Below are 17,967 nucleotides of genomic sequence, written 5' to 3' on the forward strand. Positions count from 1 at the left end.
CCGCTGCCAAGGGGAGCCTAGAGACTTAAAGAAATCTTGATGGCCAGGTGATTGGCAAGTTTCCCTGAGCCCTGCTTCTCTCTTTTTACTTTGTCTTTCCTCTTGACTCACCAAAAAAAAAAAAAAAATAGTGAGTTTCTCTCGCGGCTCATTTTGAGAAGCCGCTCCTCCAATGTTTCAAGGAAAAGATACAGAGTAAACCAGCCCCAATACAATTTTCTTCAAGAGTAATGCTTATTGATTCCCGAGTTAGTTGTAAGATATCATCATTTTTTCCCTTTTAAAATCTGATAACCTTCATAGGTCGTCATTTGGGGAACTGAAAGAGCCAATCACATTATATGACTGAAGAAACAAAAACGTGCCATCTTGCTTATTTTCTTCTTGGAACCGTTCCAACCTATAGTTCTTTATTTTTCATGATTACTTTATGCACTTGTCTTCCTATTTATTTATTGTCTTATGCCTTTGAACTGTAGGCTTTATGAACAGAGGAATGTTGCTCCATTCACCCTGCTAGTGCCTGACAGTAGAAATTCAGTAGACGTTTGTCAAACTAATTTAATGCATTGCAAAGCTAAGAAAGTGTGAGATGAATATTTTCACTTGAGAGTAGTGGCAGAAGAGAAGAAACCTTCATCAGTTCAGTTCAGTCGCTCAGTCGTGTCCGACTCTTTGCGACCCCATGAATCACAGCACGCCAGGCCTCCCTGTCCATCACCAACTCCCGGAGTTCACTCAAACTCATGTCCATCGAGTCGGTGATGCCATCCAGCCATCTCATTCTCTGTTGTCTCCGTCTCCTCCCACCCCCAATCCCTCCTAGCATCAGACTCTTTTCCAGTGAGTCAACTCGTCGCATAAGGTGACCAAGTATTGGAGTTTCAGTTTTAGCATCAGTCCTTCCAATGAACACCCAGGATTGATCTCCTTTAGAATGGACTGGTTGGATCTCCTTGCAGTCCAAGGGACTCTCAAGAGTCTTCTCCAGCACCACAGTTCAAAAGCATCGATTCTTCAGCGATCAGCTTTCTTCACAATCCAACTCTCACATCCATACATGACCACGGGAAAAACCATAGCCTTGACTAGACGGACCTTTGTTGGCAAACTAACGTCTCTGCCTTTTAATATGCTTTGTAGGTTGGTCATAACTTTACTTCCAAGGAGTAAGCGTCTTTTAATTTCATGGCTGAAATCAGCATCTGCAGTGATTTTGGAGCCCAAAAAAATAAAGTCTGACATTGTTTCCACTGTTTGCCCATCTATTTTCCATGAAGTGATGGGACCAGATGCCACGATCTTCGTTTTCTGAATGTTGAGCTTAAAACTAGTTGATCTGATCATATGGACCACAGCCCTATCTATATCAATGAAACTAAGCCATGCCATATGGGGCCACCCAAGACGGACGGGTCATGGAGGAGAGGTCTGACAGAATGTGGTCCACTGGAGAAGGGAATGGCAAACCACTGCAGTATACTTGCCTTGAGAACCCCATGAACAGTATCAAAAGGCAAAATGATAGGCTACTGAATGAGGAATTCCCCAGGTCGGTAGGTGCCCAGTATGCTACTGGAGATCAGTGGAGAAATAACTCCAGAAAGATTAAAGGGATGGAGCCAAAGCAAAACAAATACCCAGTTGTGGATGTGACTGGTGATAGAAGCAAAGTCCAATGCTATAAAGAGCAATATTGCATAGGAACCTGGAATGTTAGGTCCATGAATCAAGGCAGATTGGAAGTGGTCAAACAGGAGATGACAAGAGTGAACGTCGACATTCTAGGAATCAGTGAATTAAAATGGACTGGAATGGGTGAATTTAACTCAGATGACCATTATATCTACTACTGTGGGCAGGAATCCCTTAGAAGAAATGGAGTAGCCATCATGGTCAACAAAAGAGTCCGAAATGCAGTACTTGGATGCAATCTTAAAAACGACAGAATGATTTCTGTCCGTTTCCAAGGCAAACCATTCAATATTACAGTAATCCAAGTCTATGCCCCAACCAGTAATGCTGAAGAAGCCAAAGTTGAACGGTTCTGTGAAGACCTACAAGACCTTTTAGAACTAACACCCAAAAAAGAAACCTTACACAGTCAAAAACACGGAATCAATTAAGAGCTGGATATCCAACCCCCTCATTTACAGAACAGGAAATGAATCTCAGAGAGATCTTTGCCCTGTTTGGTAAAGAACATTTCCCTTTTCTCTAACCCTGGCAGACTGACACTTCTTGAATACTCAAACCCTAGCAGCTATGTGGCAGCATCTACCACAGTATCTAACACACCATGATGTCTTCATCAAATGAATTATTTTGCCCTATTACATTATACACATCTGAACAGGAAAATTTGTTAGTCAAAAGTATAGATACTAGCTTTTTGACATCCTGAATCCAACAGCAGAATAATACTCAGTAATCTGAATTTTTACTTTTGCCATCTCCTCAGAAATACTCTCACGTGGACAGGCACTTCCTAGTCATTCATCAGAAGACTTTAAAATCCATAAATGTTCCTGAGTTCTATGACTGTTAAGTACTTTAAAGAGGGTTTGACATAGAAAAGTTTAGCCACTATGATGATAATGACCCAAAATGTGTTACCATAATTGCATGGGGAATCAAATGATTACAAACATACTAGACCTGTGTCTCAGAATAGCAGAGTGGTTAAGCTGTGAGTCTGAAGTTAAGCAAAACTGGATACAGACCCAGTCCTGTCACAAACTTTCAACATTTGTTCCACACCCGACTGTTTCTTCAGGTAGGAATCACAGAAGTCAGCCTTGGATTTTCAGGAATCTTTAAATATTCTCCTATAAGGATTGTCAGACTATTTCTATATATTTCTGCCTGTGGCTTTGGTCAAATTATTTAATCTGTCTGAGTCTTAATTTACATATTAACAAAAGAGAGATGACAAACCTTCCTCAGAAAACTATTTTAAGGATTAAATGAAAATATGTCTGCCTAATTCTTAGCACCACACCTAATACACAAGGTACACTCATATGTTAGCAAATAATGTACAGCCAAGCATTGTGTGTGTATTTGGTAAGCATGGATTCTGAGAGAGAACTCCATGTAACAGCAATTAAAGAAAATACCATCACCAGATGGTCAATATTGAAATCAGATTGATTAGATTCTTTGCAGCCAAAGATAGAGAAGTTCTATACAGTCAGCCAAAACAAGACCGGGAGCTGACTGTGGCAGATATAATGAACTCCTTATTACCAAATTCAGACTTAAACTGAAGAAAGTAGGGAAAATCACTAGACCATTCAGGTATGACCTAAATCAAATCCCTTATGATTATACAGTGGAAGTGATACATAGTTTCAAGGGATTAGATCTCATAGAGTGTCTGAAGAACTATGGACGGAGGTTCATGACATAGGAGGCAGGAATCAAGACCATCCCCAAGGAAAAGAAATGCCAAAAGGCAAAATGGTTGTCTAAGGAGGCCTTACAAATAGCTGTGAATATAAGAGAAGCAAAAGGCAAAGGAGAAAAGGAAAGATATACCCATCTGAATGCAGAGTTCCAAGGAATAGCAAGCAGAGATAAGAAAGCCTTCCTTTAGCAATCAATGCAAAGAAATAGAGGAAAACAATAGAATGGGAAAGATTAGAGATCTCTTCAAGAAAATGAGAGATACCAGGGGAACATTTAAAGCAAAGATGGGCTCAATAAAGGACAGAAATGATATGGACCTAACAGAAGCAGAAGATATTAAGAAGAGGTGGCAAGAATACACAGAAGAACTAATCAAAAAAGATCTTCATGACCCAGATAATCATGATGGTGTGATCACCAACCCAGAGCCAGACATCCTGGAATGCCAAGTCAAGTGAGCCTTAGGAAGCATCACTATGAACAAAGCTAGTGGAGGTGATGGAATTCCAGCTGAGCTATTTCAAATCCTAAAAGATGATGCTATGAAAGTGCTGCACTCAGTATGCCAGCAAATTTGGGAAACTCAGTAGCCACAGGACTGGAAAAGGTCAGTTTTCATTCCAATCCCAAAGAAAGTCAATGCCAAAGAATGCTCAAACTACCGCACGATTGCACTCATCTCACACGCTAGTAAAGTAATGCTCAAAATTCTCTAAGCCAGGCTTCAACAGTACGTGAACTGTGAACTTCCAGATGTTCAAGCTGGTTTTAGAAAAGGCAGAGGAACCAGAGATCAAATTACCAGCATCCATTGGATCATTGAAAAAGCAAGAGAGTTCCAGAAAAACATCTATTCCTGCTTTATTGACTATGCCAAAGCCTTTGACTGTTTGGACCACAACAAACTATGGAAAATTCTGAAAGAGATGGGAATACCAGACCACCTGACCTGCCCCTTGAGAAATCTGTATGCAGGTCAGGAAGCAAAATTTAGAAGTGGACATGGAACAACAGACTGGTTCCAAATTGGGAAAGGAGTACGTCAAGGCTGTGTGTTGTCACCCTGCTCATTTAACTTACATGCAGAGTACATCATGAGAAAAGCTGGGGTGGATGAAGCACAAGCTGGAATCAGGATTGCTGGGAGAAATATCAATAACCTCAAATATGCAGATGACACCACCCTTATGACAGAAAGCAAAGAAGAACTAAAGAGCCTCTTGATAAAAGTGAAAGAGAAGAGTGAAAAAGCTGGCTTAAAACTCAACATTCTGAAAACTAAGATCGTGGCATCTGGTCCCATCACTTCATGGCAAATAGATGGGGAAATAGTAGAAACAGTGTCAGACTTCATTTTTTTTGGCTCCAAAATCACTGCAGATGATGATTGCAGCCATGAAATTAAAAGACGCTTGCTCCTTGGAAGAAAAGTTATGATATAACATAACAGCATATTAAATAGCAGAGACATTACTTTACCAACAAAGGTCCGTCTAGTCAAGGCTGTGGTTTTTCCAGTAGTCATGTATGGATGTTGGACCATAAAGAAAGCTGAGTGCCGAAGAACTGATGCTTTTGAACTGTGGTGTTGAAAAAGACTGTTGAGATTCCCTTGGACTGCAAGGAGATCCAACCAGTCCATCCTAAAGGAAATTAGTCCTGAATATTCATTGGAAGGACTGCTGCTGAAGCTGAAACTCCAATACTTTGGCCACCTGATGCAAAGAAGTGGCTCATTGGAAAAGATCATGACGCTGGGAAAAATTGAAGGTAAAAGGAGAAGGGGATGACCAAGGATGGCATCACCGACTCAATGGACATGAGTTTGAGTAAACTCCGGGAATTGGCGATGGACAGGTAGGCCTGATGTGCCTCAGTTCATGGGGTTGCAAAGAGTCGGACACGACTGAGCAACTGAACTAAACCGAACCACTGCAGAGACAGAAATATAAATGATGAATCTTTGCCCAGGGTGTTAAATAGTCACATTTAGTGGTTAAGGAGACGAAGGAATTTGGCAACCATAGTCCTTAGTCATTTCAGCCCTTGGGGCATTAAGTTTGGAATGATCTGGGAACCAAAGGTTTGGTGTCTCCGAGTTATGTGACTTAAGGAAATCTCAGATTCTCAGAACCTCAATTCTTTTCTAAAATGTTGATAATATAGTCTATCCTTCTTGGGTACACAAATAATATTCAATAAGTATTTGTTAAGAATAATTAATGAATATTGTATATGAAAATGCTGTTCAAATATGTTGTTTGCTTGTTAGGTATTATAGCCAGATATTCATAAGAATGAAAACTATGATTGGTATAAAGTTTATACTTTACGAAGAGTTTTTATATACATAGTCCCATGGCCTCTACTAGAAACCTTTACTCCTTCAAGATACTGAGGGCATGATTTATTACATGGAATTACTGTGGGTTTACAATTACCCTTTGTTTGAGCAGATTTAATATTTCTCAGGAGAACCTTCCCTGACTCAGCACTGCCGCTACTCACTTCCAACATTTTCCTCATTTAACAATGGTTCTTACTCCTGCTTCCAGATTGACTCACTTAGCACCAGCTCTAAATTAGCAAGCTGCACCCACATGCACTACAGGGAGTGAAGTCTCAAACTCACTCCTGCTCTCCAGCTTCCAGAATTTTGACTAAAGGAAAATTTATGAAGTACTGCAAAAGAATAGATAATCTGTCTCTTCTTCTATATATTTTTAATGTTTAATATATGTTTAATATGTTTTAATATGCCTTAAACCTGCTTGTCAGAGACCAGTGTAGCTTGAGCCACGTTACTAGCGCCATACTCCCCGTGGTTCCCAGGAATATACGTTTTGCCGTATTTCCTTTAATAATCATGACATCAGCCTATATTGAAGGACCTTCTGAAGAATGATGACACATGATGTTCAATGATAATGCTAAGTGTTTATTTCCTTAGAGAATGTTCTTTCTGACCTCAATGTTATCAGTGGTTGCAATTTTCCAGACAACTCATTTGTTTCCGTTTGGGATTTTGCTTTATTTATTTATTATTATTATTTATTGAAGTGAAATTCATGTAACATAAAATTGACCATTTAAAAGTATACAATTGGTGGCATTTCATACATTTTCAAAGTTGTGCAGCCATCACCTCTATCTAGTTCCAAAAAATTTTCAACACTCCCAAAGGAGACCCCCATAACCCATTATGAAGGCATTCCCTCTTTCTTCCCCTCTTCAGCTCCCAGGCAATCTAATCTTCTTCCTGTCTCTATGGATTTAACTCCTTTGGATATTTCATATAAATGGACTCATACACTAATGTGACATTTTGCATCTGACTCTTTTCATTTAGCATTTTGAGATTCACCAAGATGTCATATGTATCCAGCACTTCATTTCTTTTTATGGCTGAATAGTATTTCCTACTATGGATATACCATATTTTGTTTATCTGTTCATCCATTGATAGAAATTTTGGTTGTTTCTACTTGTTGGTTATTGTGACTACCACTGCCATAAATATTAAGTATCTGCTTGAATACCTCTTTTCAGTTATTTTGGGTATGTACCTAAGAATTTCATTTCATATGGTAATTGTGTGTTTCACTTTTTGAGGAATTGCAGAACTAAAAATTTGTTTTTCACCTTGTGTATGGACACTGTTAGTCTGCTGTTGTTGTTGCTGTTGTTTAGTTGCTGAGTCGTGTCTGACTCTTTTGCAACTCCATGGACTGTAGCCTGCCAGGCTCCTCTGTCCCTGGGATTTCCCAGGCAAAAATACTGGATTAGCTTGCCATTTCCTTCTCCAGGGAATCTTCCTGACCCAGGGATCAAACCCACTTCTCCTGAATTGGCAGGCAGATTATTTACCACCGAGCCAGCAGGGAAGCCTGTTGGTTTGCTGACTTGCCATTGTGTCCTTCTTTGAGATGACAGCTAGGAAGTTCAGATTCAAATTTATGTCCCAACCATAGCAAGTGTTTGACACTGTTTCCACTCTTTCCCCATCTATTTCCCATGAAGCGATGGGACCAGATGCCGTGATCTCATTTTTCTGAATGTTGAGCTTTAAGCCAACTTTTTCACTCTCCTCTTTCACTTTCATCAAGAGGCTTTTTAGTTCCCCTTCACTGTCTGCCATAAGGGTGGTGTCATCTGCATATCTGAGGTTATTGATATTTCTCCCGACAATCTTGATTCCAGCTTGTGCTTCTTCCAGCCCAGCATTCCTCATGATGTACTCTGCATAGAAGTTACATAAGCAGGGTGACAATATACAGCTTTTCGTACTCCTTTTCCTATTTGGAACCAGTCTGTTGTTCCATGTCCAGTTCTAACTGTTGCTTCCTGACCTGCATCTAGGTTTCTCAAGAGGCAGGTCATGTGGTCTGGTATTCCCATCTCTTTCAAAATTTTCCACAGTTTATTGTGATCCACACAGTCAAAGGCTTTGGCATAGTCAATAAAACAGAAATAGATGTTTGTCTGGAACTCTGTTGCTTTTTTGATGATCCAGAGGATGTTGGCAATTTGATCTCTGGTTCCTCTGCCTTTTCTAAAACCAGCTTGAACATCTGGAAGTTCTTTTTGGGTTCCAAAATCACTGCAGATGGTGATTGCAGCCATGAAATTAAAAGACGCTTACTCCTGGAAGGAAAGTTATGACCAACCTAGATAGCATATTAAAAAGCAGAGACATTACTTTGCCAATAAAGGTCCGTCTGGTCAAGGCTATGGTTTTTCCTGTGGTCATGTATGGATGTGAGAGTTGGACTGTGAAGAGAGCTGATCACCGAAGAATTGATGCTTTTGAACTGTGGTGTTGGGGAAGACTCTTGAGAGTCCCTTGGACTGCAAGGAGATCCAACCAGTCCATCCTAAAGGAGATCAGTCCTGGGTGTTCATTGGAAGGACTCATGCTGAAGCTGAAACTCCAATACTTTGGCCACCTTATGTGACGAGTTGACTCACTGGAAAAGACCCTGATGCTGGGAGGGATTGGGGGCAGGAGGAGAAGGGGATGACAGAAGATGAGATGGATGGATGGCATCACCAACTCGATGAACATGAGTTTGAGTAAACTCCAGGAGTTGGTGATGGACAGGAAGGCCTGGTGTGCTGCGATTCATGGGGTCCAGAGTCGGACACTACTGAGTGTTTGAACTGAACTGATATCAAGTGTTTAGAGCTGTATGGGTATATTGATAAATCAATTACATTGCTAACGTCATCTAAATTTTCTAACTTTATATTCATGTGCCTCATTTTTAAAATGATTTTTTATGGAGGGGACAGAAAGAGAGGCTTTATTTGCCAGGCAAAGGGAGAACACAGTAGGCTAGTGCTTCAAGAACTGTTCCCCACTTCTTACTGAGGAGGGAAGGTTTATATAGTCAAGCAGCAACATGTGATCAAGGCAGTAACAGTCTTATACTCTTACTTCTGCAAAATTGCAATAAAATGATTTTAATTTTTTTTTCTCTTCTAAAGATAATGTGCACTTTTTAGTTGTCTTTTAATTTTGGGGGGCGTATCATATAATTCCTCGGACAATCCAAAGGGTATATTCTATTAGTTTTCATCTTTTACAAGTAAGAAAACTGACATTAGAAAAGTTTCTTGACTCAAGTCTGAAGAGCCAGACAGAACTGAAACCCATGCCCTCAGAATCCAAATTTCACATTCTTTCCAGTATAGCATACAACCTCTTGAATACTTTTCTTAAATCATCCAGTAATATATATGAAAATAAATTTAGTTCACACTTTTCTCACCCATCCTAAAGAGAAAAGAGTCTGTAATGAGGTGAGGAAGAGGAAAAAAGCTTTTACAGTTAACCTATTTCTTAGTTTAATTGCTACCTGCAACAATTGGAAAGAAAACTCAGAAATAAAAAAAGCTTATTATTTCATTTAACTTCTTAGCAGATCAAAGAAGTAACACAATATTATAATGATGTTATCACTTAACTTCTCTTAAAGTGCCTCAAGGATGTCTTTGACCTGCAAAGTTCCTGATGTTTTTCTTTTTAGTTGCTCAACTTTTATTCAACACTAACAGTGCTTCTAAGGAAGAAGCCAGAATAAACAGGCTGAAAATACAACATGGTATTGAGAAATGTTAGATAAAATTCTTATCCTATGTTATTGTGAGAATTAGCCAAGAACGTTTCATAGAAAGAGCATCTGTTTTAATTTGCTGTATATTACTCAAACATTGATGAATGCTCATACAACTCAAGTAAACAACATATATATGATTGATAATTATAATCTACCCTGTGCAAGAAGATGAATTGCTAAATCATGTACAAGGAGTCATTGAGAGTGTTTCATATTAATATGTGATAGACAGGTCTCAATGTGAGGAGATTTGATGTCTAGTCCAGTTCTGCAGTTAATTAATTGTAGTAATATTCTATATTTTCATATTATCTCATAATCAAGAAAGCTTTTTCATGATCCCATTTGATCTTTTTGCCAACCCTAACAGGCAAGCATTATTGTCCTGTTTCTATGGATGCTAAAACTAAGGCTCAAGAAAGTTTGATAATTTGTGCTTAATGAGAGTTTACTAGCTGATATCCAGAATCATGCCTAGATTGTCTCACCCTAAGTTCACTGTTTTTTCCAGTGCACCACAATGCCTGACATGAGAAGACTGTACTTCACAGAGGAAATCATTTAAACTTTTTTCATTTAGTTTCTTCATCTGTAAAAGGAAGTAAGAATATTTGACCATTAAGATCTCTTACAAGTTCCAATCTTTCTGAAAGTACTTTCATGTAGTACTTCTTATTGTGCATTTACATTAGACTTATTTATATACTTGGTTTATTTCCCCCTCTGTGTTCTTTGAGATAAGGATCTGTGTCTGAATGAAATTTCCATCCTTCCAAGGGCCTGGCTTATTAAGTGATACCACATGTCACAAAATAGTATTAGAAAGACTTTGAGGTGGCACACAAAGAAGAAATACATTAGAGACAAGACTCCTATAGAATTAGCTAGAAATAGGAGAGAAGCATGAGTCTACAAATTCAGCATGAAGTTTAAGAAATATACCTGCAAAGAGGCTCATGACTCAGGCTACTCTAGAGATTTGGTTTCCTTAAGCAGCAAAACGCTTGTTAACACCAAAGTTTTCTGTCTCATATTATATAAACAATGGTGTAAAGAGATCTGAATAGCTCAGTTTATGATTATCCAATTTTTCTACTAAATCGTTACTTTGTGTTATATTGATTGTGATATAAGAACTTGATAGGAGACAGGCACAGAAAATCATCAAGTCTGTATTTTATAATACTTTCAAACTTTTGGTTATGTATCCTTTGATATTTCTTATCCATTCTTCCCAGAAGTTTAAGCCTGGACAGAGTGGGTAGCAGAGGGAGAAGACCACTTTTGATTTTTGTCAATGGGATGGAAAGCTTGGTCTCCCATCACTCATGACAGAAACTTGCTCCTGGCTTCTGCTTGCCTCTAAATAAGAGCATTTCTGCCCACCCAAACAAAAGGAACATTTCTGAATGGTGTGTGTTCTTTCATTGTGCATTTGGCCCCTGAAGAACAGATCCACAGTGATGTTCACTGGGTTCCCCTCTCTGCTGTCAGGCTTGAAACTTCTGTCCAGATAAAGTTGGAGCATCAGGCTCACCTCATTCTTCCCTCCTTTCTCAGTGATCAGTGTCCTTCATTGCCTGATATACAATGTCTTCAAACTGTTTCAGTTTATTTTCAGTTGTTGCAGGTCAGAGGATAAATCTAATCTCTGTTACTCCATTTTGAAGAGAAGGAGAACTCCTAGTACATGGGGGTTTAACATACTAATCTCTCTACATTTTTTACATGTTTGAAATTCTCCAAAATAAAAAGAATATTTTAAAAAGTTAAAGACCTCACGCCTGGTAGTAAGGAGGTTTTTGAAGGAAAACAGTGTTGCATAATGGGAATTTTATTTAATTGTATTATCCATAAAGATGGAAAGATTACCTCCTTTAACCTCCCAAGAATTTTTCATTAAAGTATACATAACTACTTTTTTTGTTTTCATATACAAAAGGAATTATATTGTGAACATCTATGCCCATATTACCTCCTTCAAATATCCATTTTGTTGTCTGAGTTTGGTATTTAGCATTCTCATGCATCTTCCATTTCTTCTTGCTCTCTCTGTTTCTCTGTCTGTCTTTGGCTATATACATACAATATATATATATATCATAATATCTATAAAATATGTTTAAGCTATTTTAAAATTTTATATATGTATAAAATATGTTTTCTTCTGAACTTACATTTTTATTGAGGTATAGTTGATTTACAATGTTATGTTAATTTCTGCTGTACAGAAAAGTGATTCAGCTATACATATATATATTCTTTCTCATTATGATTTATCACAGGGTACTGAATATAGTTCCCTGTGCTATGCAGTAAGACCTTGTTGGTTATCCATCCTGTATATAAAAGTTGCATCTGCTAACTCCAGATTCCCTTCTATCCCTCCCCCACCTCTCCTTCCCCTTGGCAACCACAAGTCCATTCTCTGTGTCTGTGAGGCTGTTTCTGTTGCTTAGATAGGTTCATTTGTGTCATATTTTCAATTCGACATATAAGTGATATCATCTGGTATTTGTCTTTCTCTTTCTGACTTACTTCATTTAGTATGATAATTTCCAAGTCCATCTGTGTAGCTGCAAATGGCATTGTTTCATTCTTTTTTATGACTAAGTAGTATTCCATTCCATACATGCACCACAGCTTCTCTCTCTGTTCATCTGTCCATGAACATTTAGGTTGCTTCCATTTCTTAGCTATTGTCAACAATGCTGCTATGAACATAGGGGTGCATGTATCTTTTTGAATTATAGTTTTGTCCAGATACATGCCCAGGAGTGGAATTGCAGGATCATATGTCAACGCTAGTTTCAGTTTTTTGAGGAATCTCCATGCTGTTTGCCATAGTGGCTGCATCAACTTATATTCCCAACAGTGTTCGAGGGTTCCCTTTTCTCCACACTCTCTCCAGCATTTGCTATTGGTAGACTTTTTAACGATGGTCATTTGAGATGGTGAGGTGTTACCTCATTGCTGTTTTAATTTCCATTTCTCTACTAATTATTAGAGAATTATTATTTCTCAAATTACTTCTCTAATAATTAACAAAGAAACTCCAATACTTTGGCCACCTCATGCGACGAGTTGACTCACTGGAAAAGACCCTGATGCTGGGAGTGATTGGGGGTGGGAGGAGATGGGGACGACAGAGAATGAGATGGCTGGATGGCATCACCGACTCGATGGACATGAGTTTGAGTGAACTCCGGGAGTTGGTGATGGACAGGGAGGCCTGGCGAGCTGTGATTCATGGGGTCGCAAAGAGTCGGACACGACTGAGCGACTGAACTGAACTGAACTGAACTGAAGTATCTTTTCATGTGCCTGTTGGCCACATATGTGTATTCTTTGGAGAAATGTCTGTTTAGGTCTTCTGCTCATTTTTTGATTGGGGCTTTTATTGTGTTTTATGAACTATTTGTGTATTTTTGGAGATTAAGTCCTTGTTGGTTGCATCATTTGCAGATAATTTCTCCCAGACCCATAGGTATCTTTTCATTTGTTTATAGTTTCCTTTGCTGTATAATAGCTTGTAAGTTTTGTTACATTTGTTTATTTTTGCTTTTGTTTCTATTGCCTTGGGAGACTGACCTAAGAAAATATTGCTACACTTTATGTCAGAGAATTTTTGCCTATGCTCTCTTCTAGGAGTTTTATGGTGTCATATTTTATAAAGTCTTTAAGTGACTTTGAGTTTACTTTTGTGTGTGGTATGAGGATGTGTTCTAACTTTGTTGATTTACATGTGGCTGTGCAACTTTCCCATCATCTCTTGCTGAAGAGACAGTCTTTTTTCCCTTGTATATTCTCTGCAACTTATATTTTTGATCAATACCTTATTTGTGCAGTTCAGATGTATATAGCTCCAAATCAGTCATTTTCACTATATCAATTCAATGAATGGCATGCCTACTTTTTAGGTGCTGAAAGTAAATATTTTGTCATCTCCAGCTAAGACTGCAGGGTTTGTTCATTGACTTGTTCAACAAATATTCATTGATTGTTTATTGTAGGCCAAACATTGTTCAAGGGGATGGAGATACTACAATGAACAAAATAATATCATGGGTCTTACATTTTAGCTCAAGAAGATAGTCATTAACAAATAACAAGTAATGTGTCAGTTAATGAACGGTGCTGAGAAGAAAAACAAAGCAAGGTAAATGGGATAGGGAGTAAAGGTGATAGGTGGGGGACGCTATCTCATGTGGGTGGTTAGGAAGACCTTTCCAATAAAGGGCCATTTGTGTAGGCATCTGAAGAGAATGGCAAGGGCAAAAACCAGAGTAGGAATATGCAAGGTGGGACCCTGCTTTCACAGAAAGTCTGATGAACAGAGGGAGGTTTTGAGGAATGGAGCAACATGATCTAACTTACATTTAAGACCTGTTGTGTTTAGAATAGATTTTAGGAGGGGAAAGAGAAAGAAAAAGAGATGTTAGGAGGCTACAGCAGAAATTCAGGTGAAAAAGATTATGGTTTGGAATAGAGCAGTAGTGTGAGGAAGTAAGAAGCATTTGGATTCTGAGTATATTTTAAGGGTAGAGCTACGCAGGAATTACTTACAAGTTGGATGTTGGATCTGAGAGAAAGGAATCAAGAGTGACTCCAAGTTTTGGGGATGGAGTATCCAGAAGAAACGAGTTGCTATTTACTGAGATGTAGCTCCCTGGAGATATAATAAGTTTTGGGGAGCTTCAAGAGATTCATTTGGATATGTTATATTTCAGTTCAGTTCAGACGCTCTGTCGTGTTCGACTCTTTCTGACCCCACGGACTGCAACACACCAGGATTCCCTGTCCATCACCAACTCCCAGAGCTTGGTCAAACTCATGTCTGTCGAGTCAGTGATGCCATCCAGCTATCTCATCCTCTATCATCCCCTTCTCCTCCTGCTTTCAATCTTTGCCAGCATCAGGGTCTTTTCCAGTGAGTCAGTTCTTATCATCAGGTGACCAAAGTATTGGAGTTTCAGCTTCAGCATCAGCCCTTACAGTGAATATTCAGGATTGATTTCCTTTAGGATTGAGTGGTTTGATCTCCTTGAAGTCCAGCAGACTCTCAAGAGTCTTCTCCAGCACCACAGTTCAAAAACATCAATTCTTTGGTGCTCAGCTTTCTTTATAGTCTAACTCTCACAGCCATACATGACTACTGGAAAAACCATAGCTTTGACTAGGCAGACCTTTATTGGCAAAGTAATGTCTCTGCTTTTTAATATGCTGTCTAAGTTTGTCATAGCTTTTCTTCCAATGAGCAAATGTCTTTTAATTTCATGGTTGCAGTCACCATCTGCAGTGATTTTGGAGCCCAAGAAAATAAAGTCTGTTATTGTTTCCATTGTTTTCCCATCTATTTGCCCCTGAAGTGATGGGAACGGATGCCATGATCTTAGTTTTCTGAATGTTGAGTTTTAAGCCAGCTTTTTCACTCTCCTCTTTCACTTTCATCAGGTTCCTCTTTGCTTTCTGCCAAAAGGGTGGTGTCATGTGCATATCTGATGTTATTGATATTTCTCCTGGCAATCTTGATTCCAGCTTATGCTTCATCTAGCCCGACATTTCTCATGATGTACTCTGCATAGAAGTTAAATAAGCATGGTGACAATATACAGCCTTGAGGACTCCTTTCCCAATTTGGAACCAGTCTGTTGTTCCATATCCATTTCTAACCATGGCTTCTTGACCTGCATACAGATTTCTCAGGAGTCAAGTAACATGGTCTGGTATTCCCATCTCTTTAAGAAAATTTCCCACAGTGTGTTGTGATCAACACAGTCAAAGGCTTTAGCGTAGTCAATGAAACAGAAGTAGATATTTTTCTGGAATTCCCCTGCTTTTTCTATGATCCAGTGGATGTTGGCAATTTGATCCCTGGTTCCTCGGCCTTGGCCTTTTCTAAATCCATCTTGAACATCTGGAAGTTTTCATTTCATGTACTGTTGATGCCTAGCTTGGAGAATTTTGAGTATTACTTTGCTAATGTGTGAGATGAGTGCAATTGTGATAGTTTGAACACTTTTTGGCATTGCCTTTCTTTGGATTGGAATGAAAACTGACCTTTTCCAGCCCTGTGGCCTCTGCTGAGTTTTCCAGATATGCTGGCATATTGAGTGCAGCACTTTCATAGCATCATCTTTTAGGATTTGAAATAGCTCAGCTAGAATTCCATCACCTCCACTAGCTTTGTTCGTAGTGATACTTCCTAAGGCCCACTTGACTTCACATACCAGGATGTCTGACTGTAGTTGAGTGATCACACCATCGTGATTATCCAGGTCATTAAGATCTTTTTTATATGGTTGTTCTGTGTATTCTTGCCACCTCTTCTTAATATTGTCTGCTTCTGTTAGATCCATACTATTTCTGTCCTTTTCTGTGCCCATCTTTGCATGAAATGTTCCTTTGGTATCTCTAATTTTCTTGAAGAGATCTCTAATCTTTCCCATTTTATTGTTTTCCTCTATTTGCATTGATCACTGAGAAAGGCTTTCTTAATCTCTCCTTGCTATTCTTTGGAATTCTGCATTCAGATGGGTATATCTTTCCTTTTCCTTTTGCCCTTAGCTTCTCTTCTTTTCTCTGCTGTTTGTAAGGCCTCCTCAGACAACCATTTTGCCTTTTTGCATTTCTTTTTCTTGGGGATGTTTTTGATCACTGCCTCCTGTAGAATGTTATGAACCTCTGTAACATATTATGTTTGGGACTTCCAAATAGAAGAGTCTAATAAGCAGATGTATTACAGGAGTCTGGGCTAAAGTTATAAATATAAGTATCAGCAACATATGGATGAAATTCACAGCCACGGAAAACAACTACACAGAAATGAGAGAAGATAAGAGAATTGAACCCTGAAGTATTCCAACATTTAGGGAAAGAGAAGATAACATCAAACCAACAAAGAGGAGACTGAAACAGGCTCATGGTATGTGAGATAGAGAAAAACTTAAGAAAGTGACATCTGGGAAGGTGCTAAGCCACATTTCTGAAGATTCTCCTCGTCTATTCTCCCTGTGGATAATAGGCTCTTCCTGTGGAAGAAAAACTTTCTTAAGTTTTTTCTATCTCTTACTCCTTGGAAGGAAAGTTATGACCAACCTTGATAGTATATTAAAAAGCAGAGACATTACTTTGCCAACAAAGATCCGTCTAGTCAAGACTATGGTTTTTCCAGTGGTCATGTATAGATGTGAGAGTTGGACTGTGAAGAAAGCTGATCGCCAAAGAATTGATGCTTTTGAACTGTGGTGTTGGAGAAGACTCTTGAGAGTCCCTTGGACTGCAAGGAGATCCAACCAGTCCATTCTAAAGGATGTCAGTCCTGGGTGTTCATTGGAAGGACTGATGCTAGAGCTGAAACTCCAATACTTTGGCCACCTCATGCGAAGAGTTGACTCACTGGAAAAGACTCTGATGCTGGGAAGGATTGGGGGCGAGGAGAAGGGGACGACAGAGAGTGAGTTGGCTGGATGGCATCACCGACTCGATGGACATGAGTTTGAGTGAACTCCGGGAGTTGGTGATGGACAGGGAGGCCTGGCATGCTGTGATTCATGGGGTCGCGGAGAGTCGGACACGACTGAGCGACTGAACTGAACTGAACTGAAACTTCATAAAAGAATCTGAGGTAATGTCCCAAGTCATTTTTCTCTTCTTCGTTCATATTAATGTTCCCTTCTTAACATTCTGACTTTCTTGTTTAAAATTCCTAGTGGTGCATTTTTTCTAAAGGAAAGAAGTAATTGGTGGCTAATGTCTGAATCATTTAAACTTCATAGAAAAGATTAACTTTTCATTTAAATAATATGTATTATTGTTGTTAAAGTCTATAATACCCATGGGTTTTGGGTGGGGCCTGAGCTACAAAACTCACATTCAGTAACTGGAAAATTCTTTCTAGTTTAGCTTAAAGTGGTTCTTTAATTACTTTCCTAAACTTTTTGATTTCAGTTTGGTGTTTTAGAACTCCTTTAAAAAGCCTTTAGCTCTTACAGGCACTGCACCTCTACTCATATTTGAAATGCAGCTTAAGTATCTCAATCATTATAAAAGCCACCAGACATGTACCTTAATGAAGACAAATGTGCAAATAAGATTTGTGTTATTCTTGAATGTGGGCCAGCATGACAGATTTTCAAAAATTTAAAAGCTGAGAGGGATCTTAGAAAGTACATAGGCAAATCCTATTGTTTTTAAGTTAAGAAAATAAAGCTTAGACGGTTATATTATTTGTCCAAGGTGCCTCAGCTAGTTAGTGAGAAAATGAAGGTTAGAACCCAGGCATCCTAACTTCAGACCAGCTCTCTGTACTATGTAGCTGTATTTTAAGGGAGGCGGGGGAATAACAGAATAAGAGAAGAAGCTTATTTAATTGTACCTGGTTAAGGATCTTTGGCCATTTTTCTTATTTTATATCAGTACTGCTTTGGCACTTCCA

The sequence above is a fragment of the Moschus berezovskii genome, chromosome 6 (assembly GCF_049115385.1).
Source record: "Moschus berezovskii isolate FMDL1 chromosome 6, NW_MosBer_1.0, whole genome shotgun sequence".
In the NCBI taxonomy this organism is placed as follows: Eukaryota; Metazoa; Chordata; class Mammalia; order Artiodactyla; family Moschidae; genus Moschus; species Moschus berezovskii.